At 39.5% G+C, this 17,173-nt stretch overlaps 1 protein-coding gene across 5 annotated transcripts in view; it reads right to left on the bottom strand.

Annotated features, from left to right (window-relative positions):
• Window positions 1-17,173, bottom strand: part of PIK3R3 (phosphoinositide-3-kinase regulatory subunit 3) — a 275,432-nt gene that overhangs the window by 73,214 nt on the left and 185,045 nt on the right. The window contains exon 1 of one of the 5 annotated variants that reach the window (XM_055586001.1): window positions 6,170-6,278. The exons of the other annotated variants lie outside the window; for them this stretch is intronic. The gene's annotated coding sequence lies outside the window, so the exon portion shown is untranslated. Of the gene's footprint in view, window positions 1-6,169; window positions 6,279-17,173 lie in introns of those variants that run through there. 5 annotated transcript variants of the gene reach the window in all.

Raw genomic sequence — 17,173 nt, 5'->3', positions numbered from 1 at the left:
CTTTCCGCAGTAAGGGCGGTGTCATCTGCATCTCTGAAGTTATTGGTATTTCTCCCAGCAACCTTGATTCTAGTTTGTGATTCATCCAGCCTGGAACTTTGCATAATGTATTCTGCATATAAGTTAAATAAGCCAGGCAACAATATACAGCCTTAATGTACTCCCTTCCCAATTTGGAACCAGTCCAATTGTTCCATGTCTGGTTCTAACAGTTGCTTCTTGACCTGCATACATGTTTCTCAGGAGGCAGGTAAGGTGGCCTGGTATTCCCATCTCTTTAAGAATTTTTTCCACAGTTTGTTGTGATCCACATAGTCAAAGGCCTTAGCATAGTCAATGAAGCAGATGTTTTTCTGGAATTCTCTTGCTTTTTCTATGATCCAATGGATGTTGGCAATTACATGTAGCTGTGGTTATTTTCACTGTTCCCTACTACTACATAAATATTCTACAATTCCTTCACTCTATTATTGATGCCTTTTGAGAAGTTTGCAGTTTTTTGCTTTAACAAATAATATTGCTACGAATTTTCTCATATTGTTACACACACAAACTCTTGCCCACCTTCTCAAGTTTCCCTAGGGTATACACTATGTCAGATACTTCTAAACCATCTTCTAAAGTGGAGTTTCAAGTGATACTCCACTTCCCACAGCAGTACATGAGAGCTTCCATTATTCCACCTCCTTACCAAAATGACAAGTATAATGTATTATTTGAGGTTTTAATTTGCATTTCCATGACTAAGATTAAAGACTTCTTCATGTTTATAGTTCACTTGCATTTCTTCTTCTATGAATTTCCAGTCCACTATCATTATTATTGGTTTATAAAATATTATTTGTATATCTGCATATTAATTCTTTAAAATTTATATATATTTTATTTATTTTTGGCTGTGCCAGGTCTTAACTGTGGCAAGAGGGCTCAGTAGTTGCCCCGAGGCATGTGGGATCTTAGTTCCCCCACAGGGATTGAATCTGCATTCCCTGCATTGCAAGGCAGAGTCTTAACCACTGGACCACCAGGAAAGTCTCTATTCTTTTTAGTTAAGTGTTTTACAAACATTTTCTCCTAGATGATAGGGTATATTTCATTTCATGTTTTCTTTTAACAACTGTACATTTTTTAATTTTGATAATAGATATATTTGTTAGTATTTTCCTTTATCATTCAAATTACAAATTATTTCTAAAAGTTTTTCATATTTACATCTTTAATTACTACAGAGCAACTAACACTTTCACTTTCTTACTTGTATATATGCTGTGAATAGAAATTCCATTGTTTTCATATAGATATCCCATTGTTTCATTACCATTTAGACTGTTTAGTCAGTCCATTATTTCTTCACTCATCTGCAAAACTCTCACTGTCATATATTAAATTTCCTTACATGAAGAGGTTCTGTTTCTGGCCTCTATTCTGCTCCATTGTGGTCTATTCTGTGCCAATATTACAGTGTTCAAATAGTATGGCTTTAGAAGTCACACTATCTAAAAAATTCTCCTAATTTTTATTGGCAGTTTGCTCTCCTATGTAAATTTTGGACAGAGGTTGTCAAGTTAAATGAAATATCCTATTATTAAATAGAATTGTACTGAACTTATAAATTCATTTGGAAAGAACTAATGTTTTTTATGATACTGAGTCTTCCTGTTCATTAATATGGTATCCCAATTTATTTAGATATTTTCTAATGTCTTTCAATAAAATTTTATAGTCTTCTCCATAAAAGGTCATGAATATCTTGTGCTGATTTTGTTCCTAGGTATTTTTTAAATTGCTGTTGCTGCTATAGTAAATTACATCTTTTTAAAATTATATTTGTTGTGAAAACAAGTGTCCATCAACAGACTGATAGATATACAAAAAGTAATATATACATATAAAGGAACAGTATTCAACCACAAAAAGGAATGAAGTTCTGATACATGCTACAAAATGGATAAATCTTGGAAACATCATGCCAAATGAAATAAACCAGACATAAAAGGACAAAAATTTATGATTCCATTTATACAAAATACCCAGAACATTCAAATGCATAATTATTTTTCTAGACTCTAGAAGAATTTATCTAAAGTTATAATTATCCATGAATGTTTGCTAGAATGTTTGCCATGAATGTTTTGTTTCTTGTTTACAAGAACTAACTTGTAAAGTCTGAACTCATAAGTCTGATAAGGGTGGCTACTATTAAAAACAAAACAGAAAATAACACAAGTGTTGGTGAGGGTCTAGAGAAGCTGGAACCCTTCTGTTGGTGCACTGTTGGTAGGATTGTAAAATGGTCCAACCACTAGGGAAAACAGTATGGAGGTACCTCAAAAAATTAAAAATAGAAATACCATTTGCGGGACTTCTCTGGAGATACAGTGGTTAAGACTCTGCACATCCACTGCCAGGGTCACAGGTCAATCCCTGGTGAGGGAACCAAGATCCTACATGATGTGCAGTACAGCACCCGAAAATTTAAAAATTAAAAGAAAAAAATAAATAACTAAAAAAAGAATTTAAAAAGAAATACCATTTGATCCAACAATTCCAATCTGAGTATATATCCAAAAGAATTGAAAGCAAGGTCTCAAAAGAGATACTGGATACCTACCTTCACAACAGCACTATTCACAACTGCCACCAGTGAAAAGAACCCTAATGTCCCGAGAGATGCATGGATAAAGAAAATGTGGCATATATATACAATGAAATATTAGCCTTAAGAAGGAAGGAAAACATGTCACAGTCTACAAAATTGATGAATCCGGAGAAGGCAATGGCACTCCACTCCAGTACTCTTGCCTGGAAAATCCTATGGACGGAGGAGCCTGGTAGGCTGCAGTCCATGGGGTCGCTGAGGGTCGGACACGACTGAGCGACTTCACTTTCACTTTTCATTTTCATGCATTGGAAAAGGAAATGGCAACCCACTCCAGTGTTCTTGCCTGGAGAATCCCAGGGACGGGGGAGCCTGGTGGGCTGCCGTCCATGGGGTCGCACAGAGTCGGACACGACTGAAGTGACTTAGCAGCAGCAGCAAGGATATTATAGGAAGTGAATAAGCACTCATAGACAAATACTGTATGATTCTTCTTATATGAGGTATCTAAAGTAGTCAAATTCATAGTAACATGAAGTAGAATCACGGTTACCAGGTGCCAAGGTGAGGCAGAAAAGGGAATTGTTTAATGGGTACAGCATTTCAGATCTGCAAGATGAAAAAGTCCTGGAGATATGTTCTATAATAATGTGAACATGCTTAACTCTACTGAATTACACACTTAAAAATGGTTAAGCTGGTAAATTTCTAAAGTTTTTTTTTTTAATCATGATTTTAAAAAATATATGGACCTGGAATTGTTTTTAGTAGGGTGTATTTCTTTAATCACTAATTCAACTTCTTTTATGGTTAAAAGACTATAAAGATTTTTAATTTCTTCTCAAATCTGTAAGTTTTTCATAGTTGTTTTCAAAATGTGCCTTCCCTATGGAAGCTACCTTTACACAGCTCATTAAATTGTTTTATCTTTACTTCTTTGCAGTTACCAGATGAGTCCTGTATTACAAAGTATCAAGTACTCATTTGAAGCCACAATCTATTACATACTGACTTGATCTAAAAATGAGCAGACTGCAATGGTGACTACTTTGCAGAAATTTACAGACAGCAATTATCAGTTCAGCTCAGTTCAGTTGCTCAGCCGTGTCCAACTCTTTGTGACCCCATGAATCGCAGCACGCCAGGCCTCCTTGTCCATCACCAACTCCTGGAGTTCACTCAGACTCACGTCCATCGAGTTGGTGATGCCATCCAGCCATCTCATCCTCTGTCGTCCCCTTCTCCTCCTGCCCCCAATCCCTCCCAGCATCAGAGTCTTTTCCAGTGAGTCAACTCTTTACATGAGGTGGCCAAAGTACTGGAGTTTCAGCTTTAGCATCATTCCTTCCAAAGAAATCCCAGGGCTGATCTCCTTCAGAATGGACTGCTTGGACAGCAATTATAGGCATCTCCAAATATAAAACTTGATAAACAATAAATCCACACAGAACAACTCCTACTATGAGTAATGTGAGATCATACTTACTAAATCCTTTCTGATGTGTTCTTGAAGATTCCTTAATGTAAAATATTCTATATTTAAATGTTTCTTCCACTAAAACAATAGAAGGAAAGTGTCAAGACTGGAGCAAAGGAAATTTAAACCTACTTCAAGGTTTACGGCGGAGAAGGCAATGGCACCCCACTCCAGTACTCTTGCCTGGAAAATCCCATGGATGGAGGAGCCTGGTGGGCTGCAGTCCATGGGGTCGCTAACGGTCGGACACGACTGAGCAACTTCACTTTCACTTCTCACTTTCATGCATTGGAGAAGGAAATGGCAACCCACTCCAGTGTTCTTGCCTGGAGAATCCCAGGGACAGGGGAGCCTGGTGGGCTACCGTCTATGGGGTCGCACAGAGTCGGACACAACTGAAGCGACTTAGCAGCAGCAGCAAGGTTTACGGAATTTTAAACCTTAAAAAGTCCTTATTTTTCACCATTTCAATTCAGCATGAAAAAAACTAATTTTTGGTGGCCTTTTCATTGTTGTTTTAAATGAAGTGTTTTCTATTAACCAACGTAAAATAATACCCGGATAAAAATTACTGTGTAAGGAGAAAAATAACCTAAGATTAATATGTAGATAAATAGACTGATTCATATTTATATTTGAAACCTGTCCTAGAAGACCTACTAAGGAGTTCATGAGTCAACTAGCAAAGCTGACTGGAAGGAAATTTCTTCCATTCCTTCTAAAGCAGTCTTGAACCCAATACACTTAAGATCTGGAAATTATGTTGAGTCCTTATGACATCTATAGATAGCCTTGGTCTTTTCACTAACAATAAGCAAAAATAATTTTTTTTTTTTAATCTGAGCAAAAGGCCCCAGAAACATGATACGCCGCTGCTGCTGCTGAGTCGCTTCAGTCGTGTCCGACTCTATGCGACCCCACAGACGGCAGCCCATCAGGCTCCCCCATCCCTGAGATTCTCCAGGCAAGAACACTAGAGTGGGCTGCCATTTCCTTCTCCAATGCATGAAAGTGGAAAGTGAAAGTGAAGTCGCTCAGTTGTGTCCAACTCTTAGCGACCCCATGGACTGCAGCCTACCAGGCTCCTCAGTCCATGGGATTTTCCAGGCGAGAGTACTGGAGTGGGTTGCCATTGCCTCCTCCTGAAACATGTATACTAGACTATTATAGAGAACCTTTTCTTAATGTGGAAAATGTAAATCAAAGAAACTCCCCCAGCTGCCCAAAAAAAGACTATCCTACCTGTCCTTCATGGGCTTCCCAGGTGGCTCAGTGGTAAAGAATCTGCCTGCCAATGTAGGAGACGTGGGTTCAGTCCCTAGGTTGGGAAGATCCCCTGAAGAAGGAAATGGCAACTCACTCCAAGAATACTTGCCTGGGAAACCCCATGAACAGAGGAATCTGGTGGGCTACAGCCCATGGGATCACAAAAGAGTCAGACACAATCTAGCAATTAAAACAACAACCACCTATCCTTCATAGTCTAAGTTCAAATATCATCTCCAAAGTCCTTCATCCACCCATGACCTCCCTCTTCTCTTGAACTTTTAAAAGCACTTGTTGGGATCATATTTTGATAGTTATCTATTGCTTATATTATTACGTTCCTGAGTCTGTTTTCTTAACTGAGAAATGAAAATTTGAGCAATATGTGAGGAAAATATTCAATAAGACTATTTAAATAAAATAATGCCTGACACAGTAACTACTCAATAAGTACTGTAATAGTTATTACTCTGCCATTCACCAAATTTATAACCCTGAACAGTCACCTTTGCTAAATCTCATTTTCTTCACCTGTAAAGCAGAGATAATAATCCCTGTCGAATGACTGTCTATGTGTTAACACGGGCAACCAAGACTCTTGGCTTCGAGAGGTTTTTTCATCATTATGCCCAAGACAACCCCTAGAGTACTACAGTTGATCATTACTAAATCTTTGTACAACCTATAGCACTTTTATTGCTTTAATACTATAAAATAAGCACTTTATAAACATAAATTTTAATAACTGTAAGAGTTTTTATATGAATGTGTCATAATTCACTCAACTTATGTCCTCAGTGTTGAGCACTTTCTTACCACTTTCTTACCAATATCTCTACCCAGCTCCTTGCTGTTTCTTCTACCACACCAGCTCAGTACATCTCTTCAACCATGGAAAGTCATCCAACCATCTGCTTCCTCTGTTCCCATACCACAACTGCTGAGTGCTGCTAAAGAAAATTATAACGAGCTAGGAATCTGTGCCACTGCAAATCTGTAAGTCTCTAACCTTCACTGACATTCACTATCTTATTAGTAAATCATTTATATGCCTCTGATCAGTGGCCCTTCCCATTTCACACAGTGATCACTCTATACACCTCTTCTATTACAACTGCCTTCTACCAGAGAAAAAGAAGTCTGATCTCACCCGATTTTCCAACCTACATTGTTCTTCAAACTCATCTTCTTTCAAGTGTTAGACAAAGGTTGGGTTAACAGTTCCTCTCACCTGCAAACACATTACTTCCCTGTTCCATCAAATCACACCCTCCCATATATTCAATCTTATCTCTGCTTTATCACCTTCACCAAAATATCACGTGTTCAACTCTTCTGCTTTTATGATTTTTAAAATATTTACTTATTTATTTGGCTGTGCCAGGTCTTACTTATGGCATGCAAGATCTTTAGTTGGGGGCACCTAGTTCCCTGATCAGGATCAAACTTAGGTCCCCTGCATTGGAAGCACAGAGTCTTAGCCATTGGACCACCAGGAAAGTCCCAGATTCCTCTGTCTTAAAAAAAAAAATATATATATATGTTTCTCAGATCTATGTCCCTCTCTTTTGCTACCTCTCACTTTTCCCTCACAGAAAATGTTCTAAGAGTGGTCTATATTTGTAGTCTCTACACTCTCACCTCTCATCCACTCTTCAACCTACTGTAATATGATTTCCAACCCATTCACTAAAGATATGTCTTGTTAAACTCTTCTCAATAACAAAATCCAGCAGAAACTTTTTTATCTTCATGTCACAAACTCACCTTAGGCTTTACATGCTAAGTCATTTTTTTCTTCCTAAAAATTTCCCCAGAGATCCATCTTATTTTCCTACCTTTCCTGCTGCTTTGAGTCTTTAATCTAATCATACTGCTTTAGCATACTATGTTTCAGGAGTTCTATACTACCTATAAGATAAAGTCCAAATTCTTTGGTATGGAATATAAGGGCCTTCAAAGTCTGGCCCTGCTTACTTTTCTAAGCTCATTTTCCTATGACTTTCCCACAGGCACCTTTCACCCTAGCCACACCTAAATACCCACAGCTCATCCAACACCCTCTCACGCATCTGTACATATGGTTCCCTGTACCATAGGGAATGCCCATTCCTCTGTTTCTCCTTCTCTTTCTTCTTCTCTCCCGCTTCTCTCCCCTCCCTCTCTCTCCCTCACCCTCTCTCTCCCTCTGTCTCCTCTCTTTCCCTCTCCTTTCCATTTCCCACCACACTCTCCTATCCAGCTATTTTTAAGACTCAGGTCTTACACAATTTTATCAATGAAACTTTCCCTTACACTTTTAGACCTAGGTAAGCACTACCTCCTCTATGATTCCACAGAGCTCTGCTGAACCTTTTAACATAAAGCTTATTCATTACAGTGCAGCTGTTGACCTGTCTTTGCATTGAAACTGCAACTCCTTGAGGACACCCCTTTTCTCATTTATCTCTGTCTCCAGTGCTGAGTCTCTACTGATACAAGGCATTCGATAAATATTTGTTGAATGAATGCATGAGATGGTCAGCATTTAGGCTAACCATGAAGAAAAAGGGAAGATTCAAGAATAATTATGCTGAAAGAACAGCAATAGACTTTTCTTAAGGCAGAAAAAGAAGAAAAGGTCAGTCTGGTAGAGCCAAGCACACACTAGAGTTAGACAGCTTCTAACAAGTAAGATGTGCAGCTGCCTCTGGCAAAACCTCCAGCACAAGCCTCTCACCTTAACTTTGCTAACACTTCCCTACCATTGTGTCACAAAAGCACTGAATTGCAAGAAGACTACCTGCTATATGCCAGATACTAAGTATCAGTTTGTTATATGTGTATATATGTGTATGTGTATTTATATTGTATCTTATAATTCTTACAAAAATCTTTGTGAATTAAGTACTACTACTCCTGACAGACTTTATTTTCTTGGGCTCCAAAATCACTGCAGATGGTGACTGCAAGCCACAAAATTAAAAGACGCCTGCTCCTTGGAAGAAAAGCTATGTCAAACCTAGACAGCATATTAAAAAGCAGAGACATTACCTTGCCAACAAAGATCCATACAGTCAAACTTATGGTTTTTTCAGTGGTCATGTATGGATGTGAGAGTTGGATCATAAAGAAGGCTGAACACTGAAGAATTGATGCTTTTAAGCTGTGGTGTTGGAGAAGACTTTTGAGAGTCTCTTGGACTGCAAGAAGATCAAACCAGTCAATCCTAAAGGAAATCAATCCTGAATATTCATTAGAAGGACTGATGCTGAAGCTCCAACACTTTGGTCACCTGATACAAAGAGCTGACTCATTAAAGACCCTGACGATGGGAAAGATTGAAGGCAGGAGGAGAAGGGGACGACAGATGGCATCACCAGCTCAATGGACATGAGTTTGAGCAAGCTCCAAGAGATGGTGAAGGACAGGGAAACCTGGCGTGCTGCAGTCCATGGGGTCACAGACAGTGGGACATGACTGAGCAACTGAACAACAACAATTCCCATTTCATAGATGAAGACTGTTGAATGTATTTCAGTTGTTAAGCACACAAAATTCAAACCAGTCTTCTAAAAAAGCACAATCCTCTCTCTCAAGTCATCAACTACATGAAATATGACTTAAAAGTTTCTAGTGATCTTTCATATCATGTTTAAGACTACCTTTAAGCTGTCCCTCTATGGCAGATGTAGAATATTCAAAATTAAGATAAGACATTCACCAAGCTTCTTCTCTGTTAATAAGGGTTCTCTCTATCTGTACTTATAATTCCTCCTTCATCAAACCCTAAGAAACAGGGATAGTGAACTTTTTATTCTCAACTTTCAAGTCTACAGTAGATAGAATAAGGGCCCTCCGAGAACGTCCCTGCAACCTGTGAATATGTTACATCACATGCCAAAAGGGACTTTTTGTAGATGTGAAGAATATTGAGATGGGAAGATCATCTTGGATTATCCAAGTGGGCTAGAGAAATCACAAAGGTGTTCATAAGAGGAAGGCAAGAATATCAGAGTTAGAGAAGGTGATATGACAACAGAAGCAGAGGTCAGAGAGAGAGAGAGTTTTGAAGATGCAATGCTACTGACTTTGAAACAGAGTAAGGGACCAGGAGCCAAGAACACAGACATCTTCTAGAAAGTGGGAAAAGAAGAAAATGAACTCTTCTCCAGTGCTTCCAAAAGGAATATACCCTGCCAACACCTTGATTTTAGAATTCGGACCTCCAGAACTGCAAGATAACAATGTTTTACACCACAAACTTTAAGGTAACTGGTTATGGTAGCAATAGGAAACTAATACAGAGTTTCTATATAACAATGCCTGAGAGTAAGAGCCAGCTTCAAGGTTATCTTTCTGAAGATTAATTTTTTTAACTTAACTGTACTATCTACTTGTAAATCTTTTCTCTTTTTAAATATACTTTTAGGGACTTCCCAGATGGCTCAGAAAGAATCTGCCTGCCAACACAGAAGACACGGGTTCAATGCCTGGTCCAGGAAGATCCCACATGACGTGGAACAACTAAGCTTGTGCGCAACAACTATTGAGCCTGTGCTCTAGAGGCCAGGAGCCACAACTACTGAAGTCCAAGTGCCCTAGAGCCTGTGCTTCACAACAAGAGCCGCCACAGGAACCGCAACTCGAGAGGAGCCCCGCTCACCACAGGCCGAGAAAAGCCCGTGCAGCAACAAAGACCCGGCAGAGCCAAAAATGAGTAAATAAAATTAAATGTACTTTTAACATTGTTTTTGATATATAATAACAAATATAGGACAAAATTATCCACAATCCTATTATTACTCTTTTCATTTGATCATATTCTAGTTCTTTTCCTTCACCGTATTCCATTTTTACATATTGGTAGCAATAGCAAGAAATGGATATTATAGCCTGTACTTTAATAATATTCCATGAGTTGTTTTTTTCATTTTGCTTCATTTTCTTCCTGCGATCCTTCTACCCCTCTCCTTTCCAACCTCACATAAGCTTCCTTTGTTGCTCCTGCAACATTTCAAAACTACTCCTAGCTCAAGGTCTTTGTATGTTATTGCTGTTCATTCGGCCTGTAATACCCTTCATTCAACTATCCCCACAGCTCACTCCATTCCCTTTAGGTCTCTGCCCAAAATGGCACCTTAAAATATTTGCATACATGTAATAAACAAGAACTGAGACTCATATTTATAATTCCTACAAACCTAAGAAAAACTAAACAATCCCATAGAAAAATGGGCAAAAGACATGAAAAGGTATTTTATAAGAGGATAAACAAATGGCTATAAAAGATTATAAACCTTATTAAGAATAAGGAAAACGTAAATTAATCTAAACCACAAGGAGGGATTTCTCTGGTGGTCCAGTGGTTAGGAAATCACCTTCCAAAGCTTATGGATCCCACATGCTGTGGGGCAACTAAGTCCACGGGCCACAACTATTTAGCCTGTGCTCTAGAACCTGGGACTGAGGCTACTGAGGCTGTGAGCCACAACTACAGAGAAGCCCGCACGCCACAACAGCTGGTGCCACCAAAAATAAATAAATAAATAAATATTTTTTTAAATAAAAGAACTACAATGAGATACCACTACACACTTATGAGATTTGCGAAAATTTAAGGGTCTGACAATACCAAGGGTTACTGTAGATGTAGAATAACATATACTGTTACAGAAAGCAATAATTTGGCATTCTCTACATATATTCTATAAACCAGAATTCTGAATCCAAGAAAAACAAGGAAGTAATTGTATTACAAGTCAAGCCAACAGAAATTTAATGTATGGCTCAGGAAACTCAAAACAGGGGCTCGGTATCAACCTAGAGGTGTGGGATGGGGAGGGAAATGGGAGGGAGGTTCAAAAGAGAGGGGATAATATGATCTGATAAGACAGAGTGTCTGATGAACTATGGACGGAAGTGCGTGACATTGTAGAGGAGACAGGGATTAAGACCGTCCCCATGGAAAAGAAATGCAAAAAAGCAAAATGGCTGTCTGAGGAGGCCTTACAAATAGCTATGAAAAGAAGAGAAGCAAAAAGCAAAGGAGAAAAGCAAAGATATAAGCATCTGAATGCAGAGTTCCAAAGAATAACAAGGAGAGATAAGAAAGCCTTACTCAGCAATCAATGCAAAGAAATAGAGGAAAACAACCAAATGGGAAAGACTAGAGATCTCTTCAAGAAAATCAGAGATACCAAGGGAACATTTCATGAAAAGATGGGCACAATACCTAATAGAAGCAGAAGATATTAAGAAGAGGTGGCAAGAATACACAGAAGAACTGTACAAAAAAGATCTTCACGACCAAGATAATCACGATGGTGTGATCACTGATCTAGAGCCAGACATCCTGGAACGTGAAGTCAAATGGGCCTTAGAAACCATCATTACGAACAGAGCTAGTGGAGGTGATGGACTTCCAGTTGAACTATTTCAAATTCTGAAAGATGATACTGTGCAAGTGCTGCACTCAATATGCCAGCAAATTTGGAAAACTCAGCAGTGGCCACAGGACTGGAAAAGGGCAGTTTTCATTCCAATCCCAAAGAAAGGCAATGCCAAAGAATGCTCAAACTACCACACAACTGCACTCATCTCACACACAAGTAATGCTCAAAATTCTCCAAGCCAGGCTTCAGCAATACGTGAACTGTGAACTTCCAGATGTTCAAGCTGATTTTAGAAAAGGCAGAGGAACCAGAGATCAAATTGCCAACATCCGCTGGATCATCGAAAAAGCAAGAGAGTTCCAGAAAAACATCTTTTTCTGCTTTATTGACAATGCCAAAACCTTTGACTGTGTGGATCACAATAAACTGTGGAAAATTCTGAAAGAGATGGGAATACTAGACCACCTGACCTGCCTCTTGAGAAACCTATATGCAGGTCAAGAAGCAACAGTTAGAACTGGACATGGAACAACAGACTGGTTCCAAATAGGAAAAGGAGTACGTCAAGGCTGTATATTGTCACCCTGCTTATTTAACTTATATGCAGAGTACATCATAAGAAATATTGGGCTGGATGAAGCACAAGCTGGAAACAAGATTGCTGGGAGAAAGATCAATAACCTCAGATATGCAGATGACACCACCCTCATGGCAGAAAGTGAAGAGGAACTAAAGAGCCTCTTGATGAAAGTCAAAGAGGAGAGTGAAAAAGTTGGCTTAAAGCTCAACATTCAGAAAACGAAGATCATGGCATCTGGTCCCATCACTTCATGGGAAATAGATGGGGAAACAGTGGAAACAATGCCAGACTTTATTTTTGGGGACTCCAAAATCACTGCAGATAGTGACTGCAGCTATGAAATTAAAGACGCTTACTCCTTGGAAGGAAAGTTATGACCAACCTAGATAGCATATTCAAAAGCAGAGACATTACTTTGCCAACAAAGGTCAGTCCAGTCAAGGCTATAGTTTTTCCAGTGGTCATCATGTATGGATGTGAGAGTTGGACTGTGAAGAAAGCTGAGCGCCGAAGAATTGATGCTTTTGAACTGTGGTGTTGGAGAAGACTCTTGAGAGTCCCTTGGACTGCAAGGAGATCCAACCAGTCCATCCTAAAGGAAATCAGTCCTGGGTGTTCACTGGAAGCACTGATGCTGAAGCTGAAGTTCCAATACTTTGGCCACCTGATGAGAAGAACTGACTCATTGGAAAAGACCCTGATGCTGGGAGGGATTGGGCGCAGGAGGAGAAGGGGATGACAGAGGATGAGATGGCTGGATGGCATCACCGACTCGATGGACATGAGTTTGGGTAAACTCTGGGAGTTGGTGATGTTCAGGGAGGCCTGCGTGCTGCTATTCATGGGGTCACAAGGAGTTGGACACGACTGAGCGACTGAACTGAACTGATGGCTGATTCATGTTGAAGTTTGACAGAAAACAACAAAATTCTGTACAGCAATTATCTTTCAACAACAACAACCAAAAAAAAGTCAAGTCAATGGTTACCTCTGGTAGGGAGAAGAGAAGGGGTATATAATTGGAAAGGGGTATGCTTTTCGCTTCTGGGAAGTTATCGTCAACATCTTTTTCTAAGTGATGGTTACAAAGTTGCTCACTATATGAAGTCAGTAATCTGCACATTTATGTTTTATATACTTACACGTTTTATATAGTTATTCAAAGACCTTTTCATGTCTTTTGCCCATTTTTATATGGGATTGTGTATTTTACTTCACAATATAAAAGTTAAATCACTGTATCAGTGAGGCCTTCTTTTGACTACCCAAAATAAAACAGTAATTCCTCCTCTGATTTCCATCTCCCTAAGTCAGTAGCCATTTTGTTTTGTTTCTCTTTCTTTTTTTTTTTGGCTACCCTGAGCTGTCTGTGGGATTTTGTTCCCTGACCAGGGACTGAACCCAGGCCCTCTGCAGTGAGAGTGCAGAGTCCTAAACACTGGACCGCCAGGAAATTTCTGAGCCAGTAGATTTTTTTATTCTATAGCCAGTAGATTTTTTTCTTCTTTTTCTTATTTCTTTGTTTTCACCTAACATAACCTATGTATTTACTTCATTTACTGTTATATTTCCTCCTGCATAAAGCAAGGAGTTCATTTTGTTCATTGCTATACTCCCAGCCATTAGAAGAGTACCTAGGAAAAAATACACCTTTACACTGGGTTGCCATTCCATTCTCCAGGGGATCTTCCCAACCCAGGGATCAAATCTGGGTCTCCTGCATCGCAGGCAGATTCTTTAACATCTGACCCACTAGGGTAAGGCCCATTTTTCACACATGCTCCTAGCCATTAGAAAAGTACCTAGAATAAAATATACCTTTATACTTTTATCCATACGATCCAAGCCTAACCTTCATCTTTATTTATTTTAAATAAATAAATTTTTGGCTGTTCTGGGTCTTCATTGCTACACGGGTTTTCTTTAGTTGCGGTGAACTGGGGCTACTCTTTGTGGCAGCACATGAACTTCTCATGGAGATGGTTTATCTTGGGGAGCATGGGCTCTAGGGCTCTTGGGCTTCTGTAGTTGCAGCCCCCAGGTTTAATTGCTCCATGGCATGTGAGATCTTCCTAGTTCAGGGGTCAAACCCACGTCCCCTGAATTGGCAGGCAGATTCTTAACCAGTGGACCACCAGGACAGGGAAGTCCCTGTCCTTCCTCTTTAAATTGGGTCTCTTAGTTTATGGTACCACCATCTCCCAAGCCAGAAAACTTAAGTCTTTGATTTTTCTCAAGATAGTCTCTAAGTCCCATTATTCTACTTCTTAAACAACTCTTCCTCTTCATTCTCTCTGCTACTATCTTCCCTTAGGCTTTTTTCGGGGGTGGGGGGTGGGAAGAGGAATTGTCACGTAAGTTCCACTTATTTGTTTTTAAATAATTAGAAGATAAAACAGAAGTACAATCTCTGGTTATAAATCTAACATGGGTATAGATGCAGAACTATATGGGTTGGTAGTTAAGATTAGCTATCTGCATGAGTCCACATGAACTGTTGTGCACAGGTCTCCCCACCTCCATGCTGTTCTTTTTTCTCCCCCTTTACCTTAGGTTTTCATAACATCTTTCATCTGTACTGAAATAGCCTCCTAGAGAGTTTACCTTCTTCAATCTGGCTTTCCTCCAATCTATTTTTCACTTTGCAGCCAATATATTCTTTTCCCTACTTGAAACCAGTCAGTCAGTAGCTCCCCAACTGCCCATAGGAAAAAGGTCCAACCTCTAAGTATAGCATTCAGGGCCTTTCCTGAATTGGCCCTCACCTATATCTCCAGATGCATTTACCACCACTTCCCACCTCATACTTGTTTCAGCAAAACGGAATTAGTTACAGTTCCCAAAATATATCAAGTTGTGTCCATTCATCCAGGCTGTTACCTCTCTACTACCTGACCAGTAAATCACTCCCTCTTCCGTTTATACTTTTTTATTACTTTACTTAAAATATTCATTTAACCAATATTTACTGAACACCTCTATGTACCAGAGACAGGGCTATGTATGGGAGACCCAGCAGTTAATTACAGCCTTAGCCCTTATCCTGAGGAAATTTATAATCTAATGAGGACTAAAAACACTCAACAATTAATAATAAGTGTGGTTAAAGATTATAAAGTGGGTGATACAGTATATAATGGAAATGTATGTTAGCTGATAGCCATGAGAAACGGAGTAAGTAATAAAGAGAAGCCTGCATGCATTTGTTTACAGGGGGGTATATCAATAACCTCAGATATGCAGATGACACCACCCTTATGGCAGAAAGTGAAGAGGAACTAAAAAGCCTCTTGATGAAAGTCAAAGTGGAGAGTAAAAAAGTTGGCTTAAAGCTCAATATTCAGAAAACGAAGATTATGGCATCCGGTCCCATCACTTCATGGGAAATAGTTGGGTAAACAGTGGAAACAGTGTCACACTTTATTTTTCTGGGCTCCAAAATCACTACAGATGGTGACTGCAGCCATGAAATTAAAAGGCGCTTACTCCTTGGAAGGAAAGTTATGACCAACCTAGATAGCATATTCAAAAGCAGAGACATTACTTTGCCAACAAAGGTCTGTCTAGTCAAGGCTATGGTTTTTCCTGTGGTCATATATGGATGTGAGAGTTGGACTGTGAGGAAAGCTGAGCACCGAAGAATTGATGCTTTTATTTATTTATTTTTTTATAGGTACTATAATTTTTACTTGTCCAAATTTCTTTTTTTTTTTAATTTTTTTTAATTTTATTTTATTTTTAAACTTTACATAACTGTATTAGTTTTGCCAAATATCAAAATGAATCCGCCACAGGTATACATGTGTTCCCCATCCTGAACCCTCCTCCCTCCTCCCTCCCCATTCCATCCCTCTGGGTCGTCCCAGTGCACCAGCCCCAAGCATCCAGTATCGTGCATCGAACCTGGACTGGCAACTCATTTCATACATGATATTAAACTGTGGTGTTGGAGAAAACTCTTGAGAGTCCCTTGGACTGCAAGGAGATCCAACCAGTCCATTCTGAAGGAGATCAGCCCTAGGTGTTCTTTGGAAGGAATGATGCTAAAGCTGAAACTCCAGTACTTTGGCCACCTCATGCGAAGAGTTGATTCATTGGAAAAGACTCTGATGCTGGGAGGGATTGGGGGCAAGAGGAGAAGGGGACGACAGAGGATGAGATGGCTGGATAGCATCACTGACTCAATGGACGTGAGTCTGAGTGAACTCCGGGAATTGGTGATGGACAGGGAGGCCTGGCGTGCTGCAATTCATGGGGTTGCAAAGAGTCGGACACGACTGAGCGACTGATCTGATCTGATCTGATCTGATTCCTTAATTACAGTCTGAGCTCCTTAAGGATAAGGATTATGTCATCTTTATATCACTAGCTAGGACAGTAAATAGTAATGTATAGTAATGTGCATTGTATACTACAAAGACCACTGACCTATTAACTCCCAGACTAATCCCTTTGGCCAGGTGAATGCAGTGTTCTTATTGACCAGACCTGGGTCATGTGCCCACCCTTAAAGCCAATGGATTAGATCAACTCGACATAAGCCACACTGACTGCAAATGGGGGAGGATGGTTCCAAAACAAAAATCAGGAAGCTTGTTACCCAAATAAAAGGGAAAGTTAGTTGGACAGGCAAAAACAGCAAGCAGTCCTCTTTTTAGCAGACACTGTAATTATCTCAAAATATACCTTGTTCCTTCCCCACACTAGTAAGGAGTTTATATGTGACTGACCCCTTCCCCAGCTCCAGGAGTAGGCCTTGATTCCATACAGCAGTGGTTCTCAAAGTGTGGTGTGTAGACCCATCAAAGCAGTAAACTTGTTACAAATTTTTAGAACCCAACCCCAAACCTAGTGAATCAAAAACTCTGGGGGTAAGG

Source organism: Bubalus kerabau, chromosome 6 (genome assembly GCF_029407905.1).
Source record: "Bubalus kerabau isolate K-KA32 ecotype Philippines breed swamp buffalo chromosome 6, PCC_UOA_SB_1v2, whole genome shotgun sequence".
NCBI classification, from domain to species: Eukaryota; Metazoa; Chordata; class Mammalia; order Artiodactyla; family Bovidae; genus Bubalus; species Bubalus kerabau.
Note: the sequence above shows the minus strand (reverse complement) of the source record. Positions and strands in the feature narration are given on the sequence as shown.